The following is a 17,532-nucleotide window of genomic DNA, read 5'->3' on the forward strand; positions in this document are numbered from 1 at the left end:
GTCCTCATCTGTACAATGGGATAACCACAGTCTCAAAGCATGATTTTGAAGGTTAAATTAAGTGCTGACTAATAAATGTATACAGCAGTGCCGAGCAGAGTACCTGCTCAATTCATAATTACTCTTATCGTTTGCCAACTACATACTCTTCCCAGTTTCTCCTTGGAAGTCTTGAGTCATGCTGACGTGACTCGGGTCTGCTTGTGATGCTCTCTACCACTTGGAAAGGCCTAGAATTAGCAAAGAAGGGTTGGGGCCAGGAAGCCCCCACTGCAGATAGTGACTCTGCCCAGGACCGGGGGTTATTTGAAATAACCAGAGAAGCTACAATACTTCTCAACTCCCTTTATATTCCATGGAGGGTTAGCAAATTTGGCCCTGAATGTGCAGCAGGCACAGACTGCTTTGGGGGAACTTCCCTTTGGTTGCCTCTTCTTCCCTTCCTTGAGGCTTTCTGTCCATGTGGACCAAGGGTCAACCCCTTCTGCTGACACCCCCGGGACTCTCACCCAGGCCTTCCCTTCCTCATGTGGAGCCTGCAGCTCTAAAACCTTCCCTGGGACCTCCCTCCCTCTGAGCTTACCTGACCCACTGTCAGCTCCTCCTCTCAAGTACAACTCAGTGTTCAGCGGTCTAATCAATAATGTATAGATAAGACATTAAAAAGTAATGAACACTTACAACACTGCCCCTCCCAGAAAGTATTTTTGTGGTTCGACTGGGCTTTCAAAGGCTTCACTCCTAACCCCTTAGTAAAAACTTTAATATCTACATCAGCCTGCGGTTACTGGGCCCTCCCCTTCCTGAACTTCCACTAAATTTAGAGTATTTTAGATTTCATGGTACTTTAATTATCTCATGTGCTAGTGTGTTCTCCCCAATGAGATTATAATTTCTCGAGGGCAAGACATTTTTTTTAATACTTCTTGATACACTCTCCTCTGACCAGTACTGTGGAGCATAAAGTAGACTCTCAGTAAAAAATGTGCGATTGAGGGCTTCCCTGGTGGCGCAGTGGTTGAGAATCTGCCTGCCAATGCAGGGGACATGGGTTTGAGCCCTGGTTTGGGAAGATCCCACATGCTGCGGAGCAACTAGGCCCGTGAGCCACAACTACTGAGCCTGCACTCTAGAGCCTGCGAGCCACAACTACTGAGCCTGCGCATCTGGAGCCTGTGCTCTGCAACAAGAGAGGCCGCGATAGTGAGAGGCTCGCGCACTGCGATGAAGAGTGGCCCCCACTTGCCGCAACTAGAGAGAGCCCTCACACAGAAACGAAGACCCAACACAGCCATAAATAAATAAATAAATAAATAAATAAAGTGCAGTTGATTTATAATGGTGAGAATTTCCTCAGCCAAAAAAATGTCTTCTCATACACTGGAGTTACATTTGGAAAGCTGAATTCTCTTAAACTCCTGATTGATTCTAAAAACAACTATTTTGGGGGTTCTGTCTCTACATCCTTTTCCCTGAACAACCGCACTGGGATAATTCTATTTAAGTGAGGACATCATTTCAAGTGGAGTGGTTTTACCAGCGTTCTTTTGATGGTTTTGTACAAATCTATATCCAAAGAGGCAGTTGTGGACCTGTAAATATACTTTATTCAAACTGTCTTAATTATTTCTGATAAACTATTGGATATCTTAGTTCCGGAAGTCCAGGTTTAAAATAGGTCCTATTAAAGGAAGTGATGCATAATGGAATTGCATCTTCTTTATTGATTAGATATTTTTAAGATGTTTCTTTTGCTCAAAGCCAAAGGACAGAAATATAAGAAAAGCATATTCTAAAACAGTTAAATCAGAGAAAAATAGTGGGTAAAAGAAAAATGAATGTTAAAATTAACTACATTGTTTCAGTTTGTAAAGAAAGCTTGTTTTTCACTCTCAGCAAAAGGCAGGTGAGAGCTCCTCACACATAGGGCCCCGCCAGAAAAAGGCTGTGGGCCTTTGGCTCCCCTAGGTATAAATTAAGGAAATGTTAATAATATCACACAAGGGGACTGTCACAAGGATATATAAGGGTAGAGCTATTCTCAAAGGTAACATTCAACATACCAAATTCTTTTTTTCTGAGGGATAAATTAAAACACCCATTAAAAAGCAGTGCTCACAGGGTCAAAGTAACATCCCCTGTACAGCTAAGGAGCCTGGTTTCCTCTGAGGGCTGTTTGCATAATTAAGTTAGGCTCAGTCACACCATCCATGAAAGCCAGGTGAGGGGGACTCCAGCATTAGTTTTCCCTTCAGAAAATCACTAGAGGGAAAGTTGGGTGCCTTGGGCCATCATACAGGGACAGAGACTAGGAAGGGAAGAGACATGGCCCCTCCTTGCCATGGTCCCCATATTCAGAGGACACACACGGGTGCAGGACATGCAGTGGGTGCTGTTGTCTGTCACTCAGACCCCCAAACCCCCCTTCAAGACAGGCATTCTGTCCCTGGTTTCCAGGGGTGTTGGCTATTTGGAAGTTCACCACTGAGTCCTTCCCAGGCAACTGCCAACAGCTTAGGAGAACGGCCTTGCCCCAGGTCTGGTGCTCTCTCTGCGGGGAGCTGCATCCTGTGCCTTGTTGATAAGACCCAGCCCCCTCCTCAGTGTGGGCCCTGAAGGTCCATCCAGCTCTACTGTTCCCTGTGCGATGACTGCGAGGCCTGCAATGAGACCGCGCTGCAGGTCAACCTCTCCGCCTCCCAACCCTCCTTCTTTCCCTCCCTCAGGAGTGTTGATCCTGAGAGCACTCCCCACAAAGTCCCTCACACAGATCTCCTTCCTGGGGCGCCAGAACTAAGATAGAACATCTTTTCAATCTTGAACTAGGATGGAGACTCTTCTACCAGGGAAGTTTACCATAAAAACTTGGGCTCTTAAAATGTGATAGGGCGACGTTAGCTAATTTTACAAGAGGAAATGAGACCCAGAGAGACAAAAGGACTGAGGTCCCACACAGACACCGCACTATGGCCAGGTTCTGACCCCAGCTGCGAAGACTCCCAAACTGGGGTTCTTTTTTTTTTTTTTTTTTGCAGTACGCGGGCCTCTCACTGTTGTGGCCTCTCCCGTTGCAGAGCACAGGCTCCGGACGCGCAGGCCCAGCGGCCATGGCTCATGGGCCCAGCCGCTCCGCGGCATGTGGGATCTTCCCGGACCGGGGCACGAACCCGTGTCCCCCGCATCGGCAGGCGGACTCCCAACCACTGCGTCACCAGGGAAGCCCCAAACTGGGGGTGCTTATCCACATCGTGTGGCCACTATGATATCTCCTCCATGCAGGTGGCAACAGACATGCTCCCTTCAGAGAAGAGAGCCACACGAGATACTGAACCACGAAGGGCCCTGCCCCACGCCCGGAAGGTGTTTATTTTTATTTATTTATTTTTTAAAAAATTATTTATTTATATATTTTTTATTTTTGGCTGCGTTCGTTGGGTCTTCGTTGATGTGTACAGGCTTCCTCTAGTTGTGGCCAGCAGGCGCTACTCTTTTTTTTTAAAATTTATTTATTTATTTTTGGTTGTGTTGGGTCTTCGTTTCTGTGCGAGGGCTTTCTCTAGTTGTGGTGAACGGGGGCCCCTCTTCATCGCGGTGCGCGGGCCTCTCACTATCGCGGCCTCTCTTATTGCGGAGCACAAGCTCCAGATGCGCAGGCTCAGTAGTTGTGGCCCACGGGCCTAGTTGCTCCGCGGCATGTGGGATCTTCCCAGACCAGGGCTCGAACCTGTGTCCCCTGCATTGGCAGGCAGATTCTCAACCACTGTGCCAGGGAAGCCCCTGGAAGGTGTTTAGATTTGTGTTGAGAAGGGGCTAGAAGGAGGTGTATTGGTTCCATGGCCGCTGATTTTCCTCCAATTTTTTCTTTTGATGTTGAGGGGGCTATGTTACGAAGTAGGTAATAAATGTTGCTGTGATGAATGAGGAGCTAAAGAACCCTCCAGGCTTCTACAGCTCAGCTGGTCCCATAATAACAATCTTGGCAAGGAGGGCTTGCTGCCAGAGTAACAGCAGTAAAATCACCCTGAGCTCAGGCAATCTGCAGAGTTAGTACGTGTACAAAGCATCCCAATGATTACACTCTTATTATTTAGTGGCTCATTCTTACAGAATGCTTTACAGGGACTGATTCATCTCCCCAGATATCACTTACCATCTTATTGCCTTCTTTTAGTGAATGAGTCTGAATCTTTCCAATTTTGAAGGGTCTACCTGTAGTGTACGTCGTTGCTTTCCTTTCTGCCAAAATGCCCGTGCCACGCCCCCCCACCCCGCTTCCTAACACCTGACTACCTCAACCCTCAACCAAAGTGGGGAGGTCCTGAACCAATCAACATATTCTCATCCCTGTTCCCATGGTGACTGGCCTAGAGATTACCTTCTTATTTCTAAACCTATATCACTCAGCCCCTGACACACCCCTAATCTTAATGATTAGTTCCAAGGGGTATGAGAACTAAGTTGGGTCAAATAGAGTGGAAGACTTTTGGTGGTTGGAGAAATAAAAGGTCCCTTTTCCTCCAAAATGGTGCCATGTGGAAACTGGAGGCCTGGGACGGATGTATCCATCGATCCATCCTATTTTAAAGGAGTCTAGCCTAAGCTGAAGCTAACACACAGAGGAGGGCAGAGCGGAGACAACTACCAAGGCTGTGCTGGAGTGATCAAACAGCATCTGAATTTCACTGTGTCTCTGGACTTTTCAATGGCACATGCAACTTATGTTCTCGAGTTGGGTTTTCTGCTTCTTGCAACCAAACACATGTCACTGTACATGCTTCCTGTAGAGGCTGCTTCCTCTACATCGGCCTCTCTCCTATGCAATCTTAAGCTGGACCTTCCTAGGGAAGAGCAATTTCCAATAGGAAATAAGACCCTTGCAAAGAGGAAGCTGAAGGACTAGCTCAAAGAGCATCCATCGATGGATTTTACCCAATAGTTTTGGCTCAACTTAACCTGGTGCTCAAGGCCTCAAGCTGTAGGTCATGTATGTTGACCTGTCCAAATATTGGCCTTTCCTAAGTAGTTTGTAGTATCTGTGAGGGCAGGGGCAATGTATTATATGACTTGAATGTAATCCTACAGTGCTGGATAAAATGTTTTGCACCTTATAGGTGCTTAGGAAATGAGAGTTGAACTCAAGTAAATTCAGCTCCTGTCACTGCCATCAGCACATCTTCTAGAAGTTGGGGAGTAAGGACACTCCTCACAACACTGTCATGTTTTGGGGTATAAACTTCCTTGGCCAGACTCCTCCCTGTTATACCAGCAGCAACTAGCACAGGGTCTGGCCCAGAGTAGGCGGTCAAATATTTGTTGAATAAATTCACTTTGAATCTGTAACCACAGAACTTACCTGGTCACTTAACAGTTTTGAATTGCTTATTTGATATACTTTGAATCAGGTCTCTTTAAAGTCTAAATTGTGCTATGTTTGTATTTGACTGACTTCGCTTTCTGTCCACCAGCTGTTACTCTGTCATTTCACTCCAAAGACCAAGATGCAGTACATTGATGGAGGGGCTGATAGATAGGTATTTCTAGAATGAGGGAGGGGTGTGTGTGTGTGGGGTGAACGTGACGGCGGTAGTGGGGAGCATTGGTGGAGCTGTCTACCTGCAAGCAATATTCCATGGAAATGGCCCGTTGCTGACTGTGGATGATTGTTCTGCTGAAAGGGAAAATGTGTGCAAGGGTGCCTGCTGGGCTGTAGGAGGTGATAGTTCTCTAAGCAGTTGCTAAAATAACTCAGTCATGATTAATACTGAGCTGGGTAAGCTGTTTTATTAAGTGATAATCATCTTCTCCGGTATAATCTTATCTTGGTAGAGAACTGCCATAGCTTAGCGAGAGGAAGAGTGGTCTCTCATGTTTATCAGGCTGAACAGCAGAATAACAAGGGTTCAGGGAAGGCTCCTTGTTCAAGACTCTTTGCAAAAACAAGAAGAGTATTTTCTGGAGAAAAGTGAACCATGATTGGCTAGCAGGGAGTGTTCTGAGTCCGATGTTGATGTGCCCTGGCCAGCTGGTCTTCAGGAGATCTGGCATGGAGATGTCTTTGTGTGAATCTTTTCTTTTTTTAAGATATTTTTTTTTGATGTGGACCATTTTTGAAGTCCTTATTGAATTTGTTACAATATTGCTTCTGTGTTTTTTTTTTTTTTTTTTTTTTTTTGCGGTACGCGGGCCTCTCACTGTTGTGGCCTCTCCCGCCGAGAAGCACAGGCTCTGGACGCGCAGGCTCAGCGGCCATGGCTCACGGGCCCAGCAGCTCCGCGGCATGTGGGATCTTCCCGGACCGGGGCCCGAACCCGTGTACCCTGCATCGGCAGGGGGACTCTCAACCACTGCGCCACCAGGGAAGCCCATTGCTTCTGTTTTATGTTTTGGTTTTTTTGGCCACCAGGCGTGTGGGATCCTAGCTCCCCAACCAAGGATCGGTTGTCTTAACCACTGGATCGCCAGGGAAGTCGCGCGAATCTTTTCAAAACATGCATAAAGCTGTGGCTGCCCCTTGCTGTGACTACATCCCCAATGAGCTAGAGCTGCTAACCAGGTTGGTGCAGTTTGTCTAATCTGGTTAAGAGTATCTATCTGAGCTCATTAAAATGTAAATAAGATATACCTTGCTGTTTAAACAACATCAGAATTTATCTTCCATCTGACACCCAGAAAACAATCTACCCTGGATGTACCTTGCTCCCTCCTCTTAATTCTCTTAGCTCTCTTGTTTCATCTGTGCTCTTTCCACTGTTACACTCTTTATCTTGTCTGCTTAATTACAAGCTCTTGTAGGACAATTCTTGCCTGATTTACCATCGCATCCTCCATAACTTGTAGTGCAAGGGCTTTTGGATACAAAAATTCATAGTAATGCTGGCAGTAATTAACATTTATCGATCCCATACACTGTGGCCACGTGCCAGTTTCTGTGATTTATCTCTATTAACTTAATTCTTCTAACAACCACTTGAGATATGTATTTACAATTAAAATTCCTGTTACCTGATGAACTGACTAAGACACAGAACTGTTCACTAACTTCCCAGTGTTCACACAGCAAGTATTTGACCAGGCCATTGACCCTAGAACCTGTGATCTTAACCTCTATACTATATAACAGGTGATGAGTAAATGTATGTTGAGTGATGAAGACTATTTGACTCCAGATCACAACACACTTGGAGGATTTCTATTGGTTTTTAGCAATTGTGAGCATTATTTCATCTGGAAGATTACCAGGAGATCAAGTTAGGATGAACATTTATGCTTATTCATTCACTCACTCAAATATTAATATTCAAATATTCATTCATTTATTCAGTAGGTATTTATGGAAGACAAAATATGTGCCAGGCGCTGGCTAGCTAGGTATGAGGATATGAGAGTGAACAAAAGAAATATCGTCTGGGTGCTGGTACAGCTTACCTTCAAGTGGAAGTGACGGTGACAAAACAGTTATACTAATAAACATGTGAATTACTACAAATTGAGGAGTTTCTCTGAAGGAAGAAGATACTAGTCCCAGGGAGCACATAACCAGACAGACAGACCAGGGCCAGGTGTCAGGCCAGGCTTCTAGGAAGAACGCATCTTTTACCTGTCTTCTGAAGAATGATTAGAGGGGGAGGACGGGAAGGAGGACAGGATGGGTAGGTAAAGCATTCTAGGTAGCTAGTCAGAGGAAACAGCACATGCCAAGTTCTGGGCCAAGAGAGATATTGGCACCTCAGGACCTAAACACTAACCCTGGCCACAGTGAGTGAGCTCACTCTTTAAAAAAATTAACTATAAATTTTTATATATATAAACCTTCTCACCTTCTACTATACATATATGACAAGAGTTGAAATCATATGTAATATTGTTCTATAAAGGGTCTTTTAAATTTAAGTAGAAAGTGAACATTCTTCATGTTTATATATCTTATGATTTTTAATATGCTCCATAATTTATTTAATAAATCCTTTAGGTATATACCCAGAAGTGGAATTGCTAGATCATATGGTAGATCTATTTTTCATTTTTTGAGGAACCTCCATACTGTTTTCCACAGTGGCTGCACCAACTGATATTCCCACCAGCAGTGAACAAGGGCTCCCTTTTCCCCACACCCTCACCAACGCTTGTTATCTCCTATCTTCTTGATGATAGTCATTCGAACAGGTGAGAGGTGATCTCTCACTTAATTATTGCTACAATGGCAGTCATATTGCAATACAGAAATGGGTCAAATTAACATGTTTACATTTTAAATTTATACAATGTTGTATGTCAGATATACTTCAATAAGAGAAATAAATCCTTTAATGTTGCATATTTTTTTCTATTTTTTCACTATTATAAAAACACTAAGTATCTTTGTATAAAACTGTTTTGGTATATTTGTGATTGCTTTCTTTATGTAAACTTTTGTGCGCTCTGGATACATATTGCCCAATCTTCCAAAAATGGTTATACCAATTTATAATTCCACAAATAGTATATGATTATCTATTTTACTCCTTCCTCACAAATCTTGGTGTTTTCTCTTTTTGATTTTAAGTCTTTACTAATACAAAATGAAAAAAATGGCATTTATTTTAATTTTTAAATTTTTTTTTGTTCTCTTGATTACGAATGAGATTGAGTTTTTACTCCATAGAATTATCAGCCATGTGTGAATTAGCATTTGAATGTTTTGAGAATAGTCTTTCCAGACTGAAAAAGCTCAACCTCCCAGGACCTTCTGTACAGATGATGAACCAGGTTTTGGCCAATTTCTATATGATCCTGAAAAAAGATAAAATAATCAAACTTTTCTATTAAAAGAGGAATAAGGTCATATTTGGTACTGAGCTTCTGCTTGCAGCAATTTTCTCCATCATCTGCCCCCTTCCCCTGAGAGAGTTCAACCTTGCTAGAGGTCACTGCATCGAGTATGGTACCTCCCAAGTTGGTTTGCAGAGTAAGGCACGCCAGTCAAAGGTCCACATCCAAGCTCAGAAGACAGGAAAGGAAGGAAGTGAAGGAGGTGAGGACAGAGACTAGGAAGGACAGGGGAAGGGAGGAAGGAAAGCAGTGAGGAAAGAAAGAAACAGATTGCTGAAAATACATCCCTGTTTGCCTCCACTGTCTATTTCTCCTGCCCCTTTGATGGAAGGGCTCCCATTCTATGTAATTCCTTCCTAGACACAGTCTCATTGTCTCTTTTAGGGTTCTCCTTCTCAGCCTAGTCTCTGAAATACCTTTGTTCTCTTGTCTTAACTTTATAAAGTGTTCCCAAGACAGGGTCTATTCTCTCTTCCCATCTCCCTTTCTGAAACCTTTAGAATACTCTCTTGACTAAAGTCAGCTCTTTACTTTTCCATTTGAGAAAGTTTCTTCCCATCTATTTCTCCTGACCAGCGCTGTTCAGGAAGCTTGTGCTGGAGCATCCCTCAGTGTCGAGCAGACAAAAGGGAGCTTGTGGGGGTTGGGGGTAGTGCCAGAGAACAGAACCCTTGGTCACCGTATGCACCCTGCCCTAGGCCTGCCTGACTTGGCTTGGCTGGAACACTGCCGGTTCTTTGTAACAGCTTGTGTATCCTCTACTTCTGACAATTTTTTTCTCATGTTCAATTTCCAAATACTTGCCCAGGGAGTCCCCAGCAGTAATTTCCCTGAGTCATGCCTTTCTTTAATTTTCACATTTCTCTTAGTTTCCAGGATCATTCATTACTATGTGCCCCCCACGCCCCCCTCCCCCATCTCTTTCTCCCTGTCGGTCAGGGGTGTGAGCAATGGCTTACGTCCTCTCCGGTCCCTCATGCCACCCCTGGCCTCTGATGCGTCACTTGAATGACACTGCTGACACCTACACAGTTCTAAAAGTCCTCTGTTAGTCATTCATTTGGTCAGGGCTCTTAAGGTCCTTTTAAAATTCATAAATTCTCTCTGGAAGGTGGCACATCTAGCTACTTTTTAGCTATTAGTTTTTTTCATCAAGTAGGTTCAGAGAATGGGGCCATGAGGTGATTTTTAATAAAGAGGCTTGGGAGGTATGAAGCAATAGCTTGGAAGAGATGCTTCAGCGAGGCCTAAGCAGCCCTGCAGTGGTTCCAGGAGGAAGCAGGAGGTGCTGACAGAAGTGAAGAGTGACTCCAAGGCCAAGTGCCAAAGAAGATGGGTGGGTGGGAACAATCATTCTGTTGCTGTCCTTCATTTCTTCAGACTGATTTATTTTGGCAAGGTGGGTTCTAGGTGACCACACAACTTATTGCCCAAACTGGGACACGTTTGAGGATGAAATGGGGGGAGGTTGCTCCTAAACATTATACAGCACGGACAGTTGTAAAGAAGATTGTCCTGGGCAAATGAGGACACACAATCCCCCTAATTACAGGAGGTACTGGAAAGGAATCTCTCTGTAAGCTCTCATGGGGAACTCTGCATTTTCCCCTAGAAGTCAAATTAACAAACAAACAACTCTGCTTCCTCCTCCCAGGTCCACACAGAGTCACAAGACAATTATTCATTTGAATTTTTAAAATGCACGGATTCCTATTTATGTATTCTTGGTTCAAAGTAAAAGGTGAGATATGAAAACAGAGGTAGATTGGGGGGTGAGCTGTGAAGGGCCTTGAGTGCCGAGCTGAGGAATGTCAACTTAATCCTGTCTGCAAAAAGAAACTGCCAGGGGAAGGGTGCAAAATCGCACCCTGGCATACAGAATGGATGGATTATAGCAAACACAGCGTTAGCGGAGATGCTTTTGATAGAAAGTGCCAAGGATGTGAGTGACAGCGGAGTGGAGGACACACAGTGAGGACGCTACATTTGAGAGACTGTGGAGCTTGAATCAATAACACTTGGTGAGTCACTGGATGTGGGGAATGAGGAAGAAGAAATCAAAGGTGACTCAGGTTTCCAGAAAGACTGACTAGATGAAGGGCAAGGCTGTATGAGCCCAGATCAGGGAGGCAGGAAGAGGAACAAGATTAGGGACAAGACAGATTTCATTTTTTTACTCTAAGATTTAAAGAACGTGTGTTATGTGCCAGGGCTGTGCTGCTGCTTTACATGCCGCCTCACTTAACCTTCTCAACAGCCTCGGAAGGAAGTCTTGTCATTATCCCCATTTTACAAAGGAGGAAAAGGAAGTGCAGAGAGGTTGAGAGCCTCGCTGTGGGCAGCCAGCCAATGTGAGTGGAGATGGGGGCCGCCAGAGCTCTTGCCCTTTAACTGTGCCCACCTCTCTGAGATGCACTTGGAGTATGTTGAGGTGGTGGTGATCTGGGGCTGTCTAATTGTTGGTACAAATTTGGCAGATGAAAATCTATTTCCTTTTATGATTTGTTTTTCTTTTCATTCTATTTAGGTGAGTATTTATGAAGGCTCACCTTTTCTTTCTAGATTATATCCACTATCATGTCACATCCATGGGATGACTCCAAAGCATTGATCTCAGTCCTTGACAAACAGTTGTATATCTTCAGCTGTCTGTTAAATTGAGGATCTGTAACTGACTAGCTGCATTAACCTGGAACAGTCATATATCTTTTCAGAGCTTCAGATTTTCCTTGGCTGACAAGAGGTGGTTTGAAGTTGAACATCTATAGTACCAGACTTTAAGGCCTAGGAGAAGCCTTAGTTATCTAATTATTGATAAAACCTCTTTCCTCTGCCTAGGGTTCCTATAGTTATAACTTGTGCTATCTAATACAGTTAAAGTATATACAATTAAAAATTCATTTCCTTGGTCTCACTAGCCACACTTAAATGCTCAGTTGTCACATGTGACTAGTAGCTACAAGAATGGGCAATGCTGAGACAGAGCATTTTTATCACTGCAGGATGTTTTACTGGATGGTGCTGTAGATTAACCAACCATCACGTCTAAAGCCCAAATTGTCTTTCTCTCCATTAGCTCAAACGTCGTAGTTCCTTTGTCTCATAGTAGCACATAACACCATTGTTATGGACTGAGTTGTGTCCCTGCCCCACTCCCTGCCCCAGGTTCATATGATGAAGCTCTAATTCCCCCTCCCCAATGTGACAGTATTTGAAGATAGAGCCTTTAGGGAGATAATTATGGTTAAATGAGATCATAGTGTGTGACCCTAATCCAATAGGACTGGTGTCCTTTTAAGAAGAGGAAGAAATCTCTCTCTCAGCATGTGCACAGGGGAAGGACCATGTGAGGACTCAGTGAGAAGGCAGCCACCTGTAAGCCAGGAACAAAGGTCTCACCAGAAACCATCTGTGATGGCACCTTGATCACGAATTTTTGGATTTCAGAACTGTGAGAAAATAAGTGTCTATTGTTTAAGCCGACCAGTCTGGTTCTCTGTTATGGAAGCCCAAGCAGACTAATACAACCATTCTCTAGGAAACCCGACCTCAAAATCCAGGTGTGAGGAAAAGGGATGCCTACTTCCATCCATGCCTTCATATCTTAACCTAACACCCTTTTCTTCTGTTTTGAATTGATTCTTTTCTTTTGAATATTTCTTCAATGTTCTCCTTCCTTTCAATTTCCACTAACCTAGCATCGTCTCATACCTGAGGTACTGAGCTCCCAGCATCATTTTTCCTACTACCGCTCTCAATTTATAAATTAATCTCACTAAAAGATTGTTTTCATTTATGTTATCTTTTTGTCATAAATCTTCAGAGGTTCTGGATTAACTCTGGGGCAAAGCCCAAACTCCCTATGCCAAGATTCACAGTGTGGCCACTATCTACTCCTTTTTTAAAAATTTAGATATAATTGACATATAACATTATATTGGTTTCAGGTGTACAACATAACGATTCAATGTTTGTCTATATCATGAAATGATCATCACGGTAAGCTTAGTTAACATCTCTCACCATACACGGTTACAAAAAGCACTTTTTTTACTATCCACTCTTAATGCCTCCCCCTCAAGCTGCACACACTCTGAACAAACTGACCTTGTGACTCATCCCCGCACTTTTTTTTTTTTTTTTTTTTTTTCGGTTCGCGGGCTTCTCACCGTTGTGGCCTCTCCCGTTGCGGAGCACAGGCTCCGGACGCGCAGGCCCAGCGGCCACGGCTTACGGGCCCAGCCGCTCCGCGGCACGCGGGATCCTCCCAAACTGGGGCACGAACCCGCGACTCCTGCATCGGCAGGCGGACTCCCTACCGCTGCGCCACCAGGGAAGCCCCATCCCTGCACTTTTAACAATCACTGCCCCTGCGCCTTGCTCCAGTGTCTTGCCCCAGGATGTAGGCGAATCCTGCTCTACATTCTGACCCTTCCAACTACTCACTGTCCGTCATCCATCATTCCCAACACAACCCACAACTCCCTCTCTTTCTTCTAAACTTTACTCATCATCATCAGCAACAGCATCACAACAGACATTACAATAAGAACACTTTACTGAGTGGTTGCTATGGGCCAGCAACTGTGCTTAGGAGTTTAATTATTTCACACAATTTTCATAAAAACACTAGTAATCAATATCACCATTACCATTTATAAATGGAAAAACTGAGGATCACATTGCTCAAGTTAAGGCAAGCCTTAGCTTAACCTTCTTTGTTACACTCTCTCCTGAACACTGATTTGGGGCTTGGTGCCAGAATATTTATCTTTTCAAGCACAGATCTTGTTTCCCCTACTAGCCTGGAAGCTTCCCAAAGGCAAGTTCTGTGTCTAACACACTTTATTCAGTCATCAAAGCAGATCTCAAGCTGTACTGGTTTTTGTTCTACTTACCTTTGTGAATCCCATCCCTTGAAGGTTGGCATTCCGCAAATATCAGCCTGAGGCCCTCTGCTCTTCTTGCTCTATACGTTTTGCATTGTAATTTCATGAGCTCTTGGCTCCATCTCCAGCTGTACACGTGGTCAGACCTGCCTGGCCGACTCCTCTGGTAGAGAATACCTGTATGGAGAGAAAGGCTGAAATCCACCAGGAACACTGGAACTCTCTTGTAACCTCTGGCAGGGCCAAGGCTGGGAGGAGGACATCCTAGGACACCCCTAGGGTGCAAAATTTAAAGAGGTGCTCACTCAGGATTGTTGACTTGCTGACACTGCACTTTCATGACCCTGAGAATGAGTCCCGGCCATGACCTCTGGGGTAGGCCTAGGGAATATACTTGGGACACCAACAGTGCCGGATAGTCCCAGAGCCCTGTAACGTTTTTTCTAAGAGAATACATTTTTCCTTAGAGTATCATTAGTGCTATCCTGGGCTTTCCCTTTATTAGATATTAAGTTTCTTGAGAACAGAAACTTATTTATCTCTCTAACCCCTCCCCACCAGTGCTTTATAACACACCAGCCACTCAAAAAACTGGTTGTGATGTTGAATTGAATTCTCACTATTTTTGGCCAGTCTCTGCTGTGGAAGCCTGTGTGAGCGCTCCCATTCCCTTTCCCCCTCTGTAAGAGAGGGATAAAATCTGTAAAAGATTGAGGGGCTAAAGGGAGTCAGTGGCGGAACAGGCACAAGAGGTAGCAATTAAGGAGCCAGAGCCAGGGCAGTGGTTCTCAAAGTGTGTTCCCCGGATCCACAGGCAGCCTCACCTGAGAACCTGTAAGAAATGCAAATTCCCAGGCCCCACCCCAGACCTACTGACTCAAAAACGCTGGGAGTAGGGCCCAGAAGACTATGTTTTTATCAGCCCTCGGGTGAGTCTAGGCTGAAGAATGATCAGGTAGTGAATCAACCTTAGGGCAGGAAAGGATTTCTTGGAGCTAGCCAGAGGGAAGAAACTGTAACCTTAGAATATTAGTCTCGTTCAGGAGCAGAGCTGAGCAAGCCTAACCTTGGGGAATGTGGTTCTATTAAAGAAAAAATTTGAAATCTGAGATGCTTCTGACATTAAAGAGGAGGGTTTAATTTATAGAGAGTTTCAATCTGTTAAATAAAAACTCAAAGAACGAAAAGGATCCTGCAGAGACTGGAGTGTCAGGGGACACTCAAGATGAGACAAGCCTGGACTTCCCTGGTGGCGCAGTGGTTAAGAATCCACCTGTCAATGCAGGGGACATGGGTTCGAGCCCTGGTCCGGGAGGATCCCACATGCCGCGGAGCAACTAAGCCCGTGCGCCACAACTACTGAGTCTGCGCTCTAGAGCCCGCAAGCCACAACTACTGAGTTCCCATGTCACAACTACTGAAGCCCGCGCGCCTAGAGCCTGTGCTCTGCAACAAGAGAAGCCACGACAATGAGAAGCCCGTGCACCACAACGAAGAGTAGCCCCCGCTTACAGCAACTAGAGAAAGCCTGCGTGCAGCAACGAAGACCCAACACAGACAAAAATAAATAAATAAAGTAAATTAAAAAAAAAAAAAATGAGACAAACCTGCTCAAAGGAGAACCAGATGTCAGAGCATCACACAAGCATGGCAGGGGACCAGAGCCTGGCACAGATGACTCTCCCCCAAAATGCAGACAGTCTTCAGTTTGGTCCCTATAAAGACACAGAAGAAATGGTGGAGTTTGAAAGACTGGGAGGAAAGGATGTGTTTAAGACGGATTTTCAGAGAGAAGAGAGGAACTTACATGGCAGGCTTCACTTAGGACCAGGAATGCAGTGAAGCCAGTACCATTCATGCCAGGCTCATCCAGGTATCCACGTGGGGGAATTGACTCTTCCCAGATATTAGGCTCTGTGTTAGTCAGCCTTTTCCAGAAAACAAGACAGGGTGTGTGTGTGTGTTTGTGTGTGTGGGTTGGGGGGGCAGGGGACACGCACGTACACGAGAGAGAAAGATTGATTTTAGGGAACTGGCTCACATGGCTGTAAGAGGCTCTGTGAGGCCAAAATCTGATGGAGTAGGTTGGCAGGCTGGAGACTCAGGGAAGAGATGCAGTTCAAGTCCAAAGGCACAGAATTCCTTCTTGCTGCAGGAGGGAGACATGGGGTGGTGGTGGTGGTGTCTGTCCTGGTCCTAATGAGACCTTCAACCGATTGGATGAGGCTCATCCACACTATGGGGTGAGCCTCATCAATTAAATTAATTGATCAACTAAATAGTGATCTCATTCTAAAAAACACTCTCATAGGAGCATCCATAACAATTCTGACCAAATATCTGGACACCACGGGCCAGCCAAGTTGACATATACAATTAACTACCATGGGCCTGCACCCAGGAAAGCTGCCTGCTGCCGGGCTGGTGGTAGGGGTGCCAGTGGTGTGGTATGCTGCTACTGTGTTGGACAACTCAGAGGAACAGAGATCTGACGGGGAGCTCCTCACTAAAGGATACGCTACTTTGTGTTCAGTTCATTTCTATTTATAAGCTGTGTGTGTGTAATACTCTAGTTAGAGGAAAGGAATGAATTATATAAGTTTCTACAAATAAATAATAATAATTCCTTAATTATTTGGAATTATCCGCCGTATCTAAAATGTTAAATTTATTTCCCCCTACCATTGTCTTACTCAAGGCTGTCCTAATTTCTAGATCCTCTCCCTCAGCATAATTTGATTGCCTTTCAGGCATTTCCTGATTACTCATCTGTTTTGATTCTATTTTCCTTGCCTTATTTATCTCTTTATTGTCTATAAAAATTAACAGGCATTTGGACTCTTCTAATTTTTTTGTTATTATGAATAACATTACTATGAACATTTATTCATAAGTGTTTTGGTATATATGCCCACTCATTTCTGTTGGGGATATTCCTAAAAGTGATATACATGCACGTGCTCAATGTTATTAGACTATGTAATACCAGTTTCCTCAAGCTGTGTGTCTGAGAATTCCAGATGCTCTACATTTTCACCAACACTTGGTAGTGTGAGTCTCACCACTCCAATGAGTTTAAGATGAGTATTTTACTGTGGTATTAATTTGTATTTTCCTGAGTAATAATAAGTTTCAATTCCCTTTCATTTGTTTGCTGGCCATTTTGTCTTTTTTTGGGAGGGAGAAGTACCTATTCAAGTCTCTTGCTCTTTTTTGTATTGGGTTGTCTAACTTCTTATTGATTTTTTGGTCTTTCTTTATATATTTTGTATACAAGCCTTTGTAGCTTATAGCATTGTATAGTATTCTCCTACTCTGTGGCTTGCCTTTTTACTCTAAATGGTATCATTTGATAAACAGAAAGTCTTAATTTTAATGTGGTCCAATTTATCAGTTTTTTTCTTTATGGTTAATGCTTTTATCAGTCTTTTTCTTTATGGTTAGTCCTGTTTAAGAAATCCTTCCTTAACTCCAAAGTAGTGGAGGCTCTGTTATGTTAGAAACTCTCATAGAAATTTTAGTTTTTACCACTCACATTTAGATATACTCTCACCTGGCATTAATTGTATGTAAGGTATGTGTCAATGTTAATTTTTTCCAATGTGTTCCAGGTTGAGTTCCCTAGGAAACAGAATCTGGGCTATTGAGGTTTGTGTGCAGGAGTTTTGCTGGCATAAACCTCTCAGGTACAATCTGACAGGGAGCAGAGGAAGCAGGATTGGGTGGAGGGAGACTTAAGCTGTGGGGATACAGTTGCATTAGTGACCTAAGCTGTTCCCAAGGGGTGCTCTTGAACTAGAACGGTCCTTCAGAGACCAATCTAGGCAAGGGCCAG

The sequence above is a fragment of the Stenella coeruleoalba genome (assembly GCF_951394435.1).
Source record: "Stenella coeruleoalba genome assembly, chromosome: 2".
In the NCBI taxonomy this organism is placed as follows: domain Eukaryota; kingdom Metazoa; phylum Chordata; class Mammalia; order Artiodactyla; family Delphinidae; genus Stenella; species Stenella coeruleoalba.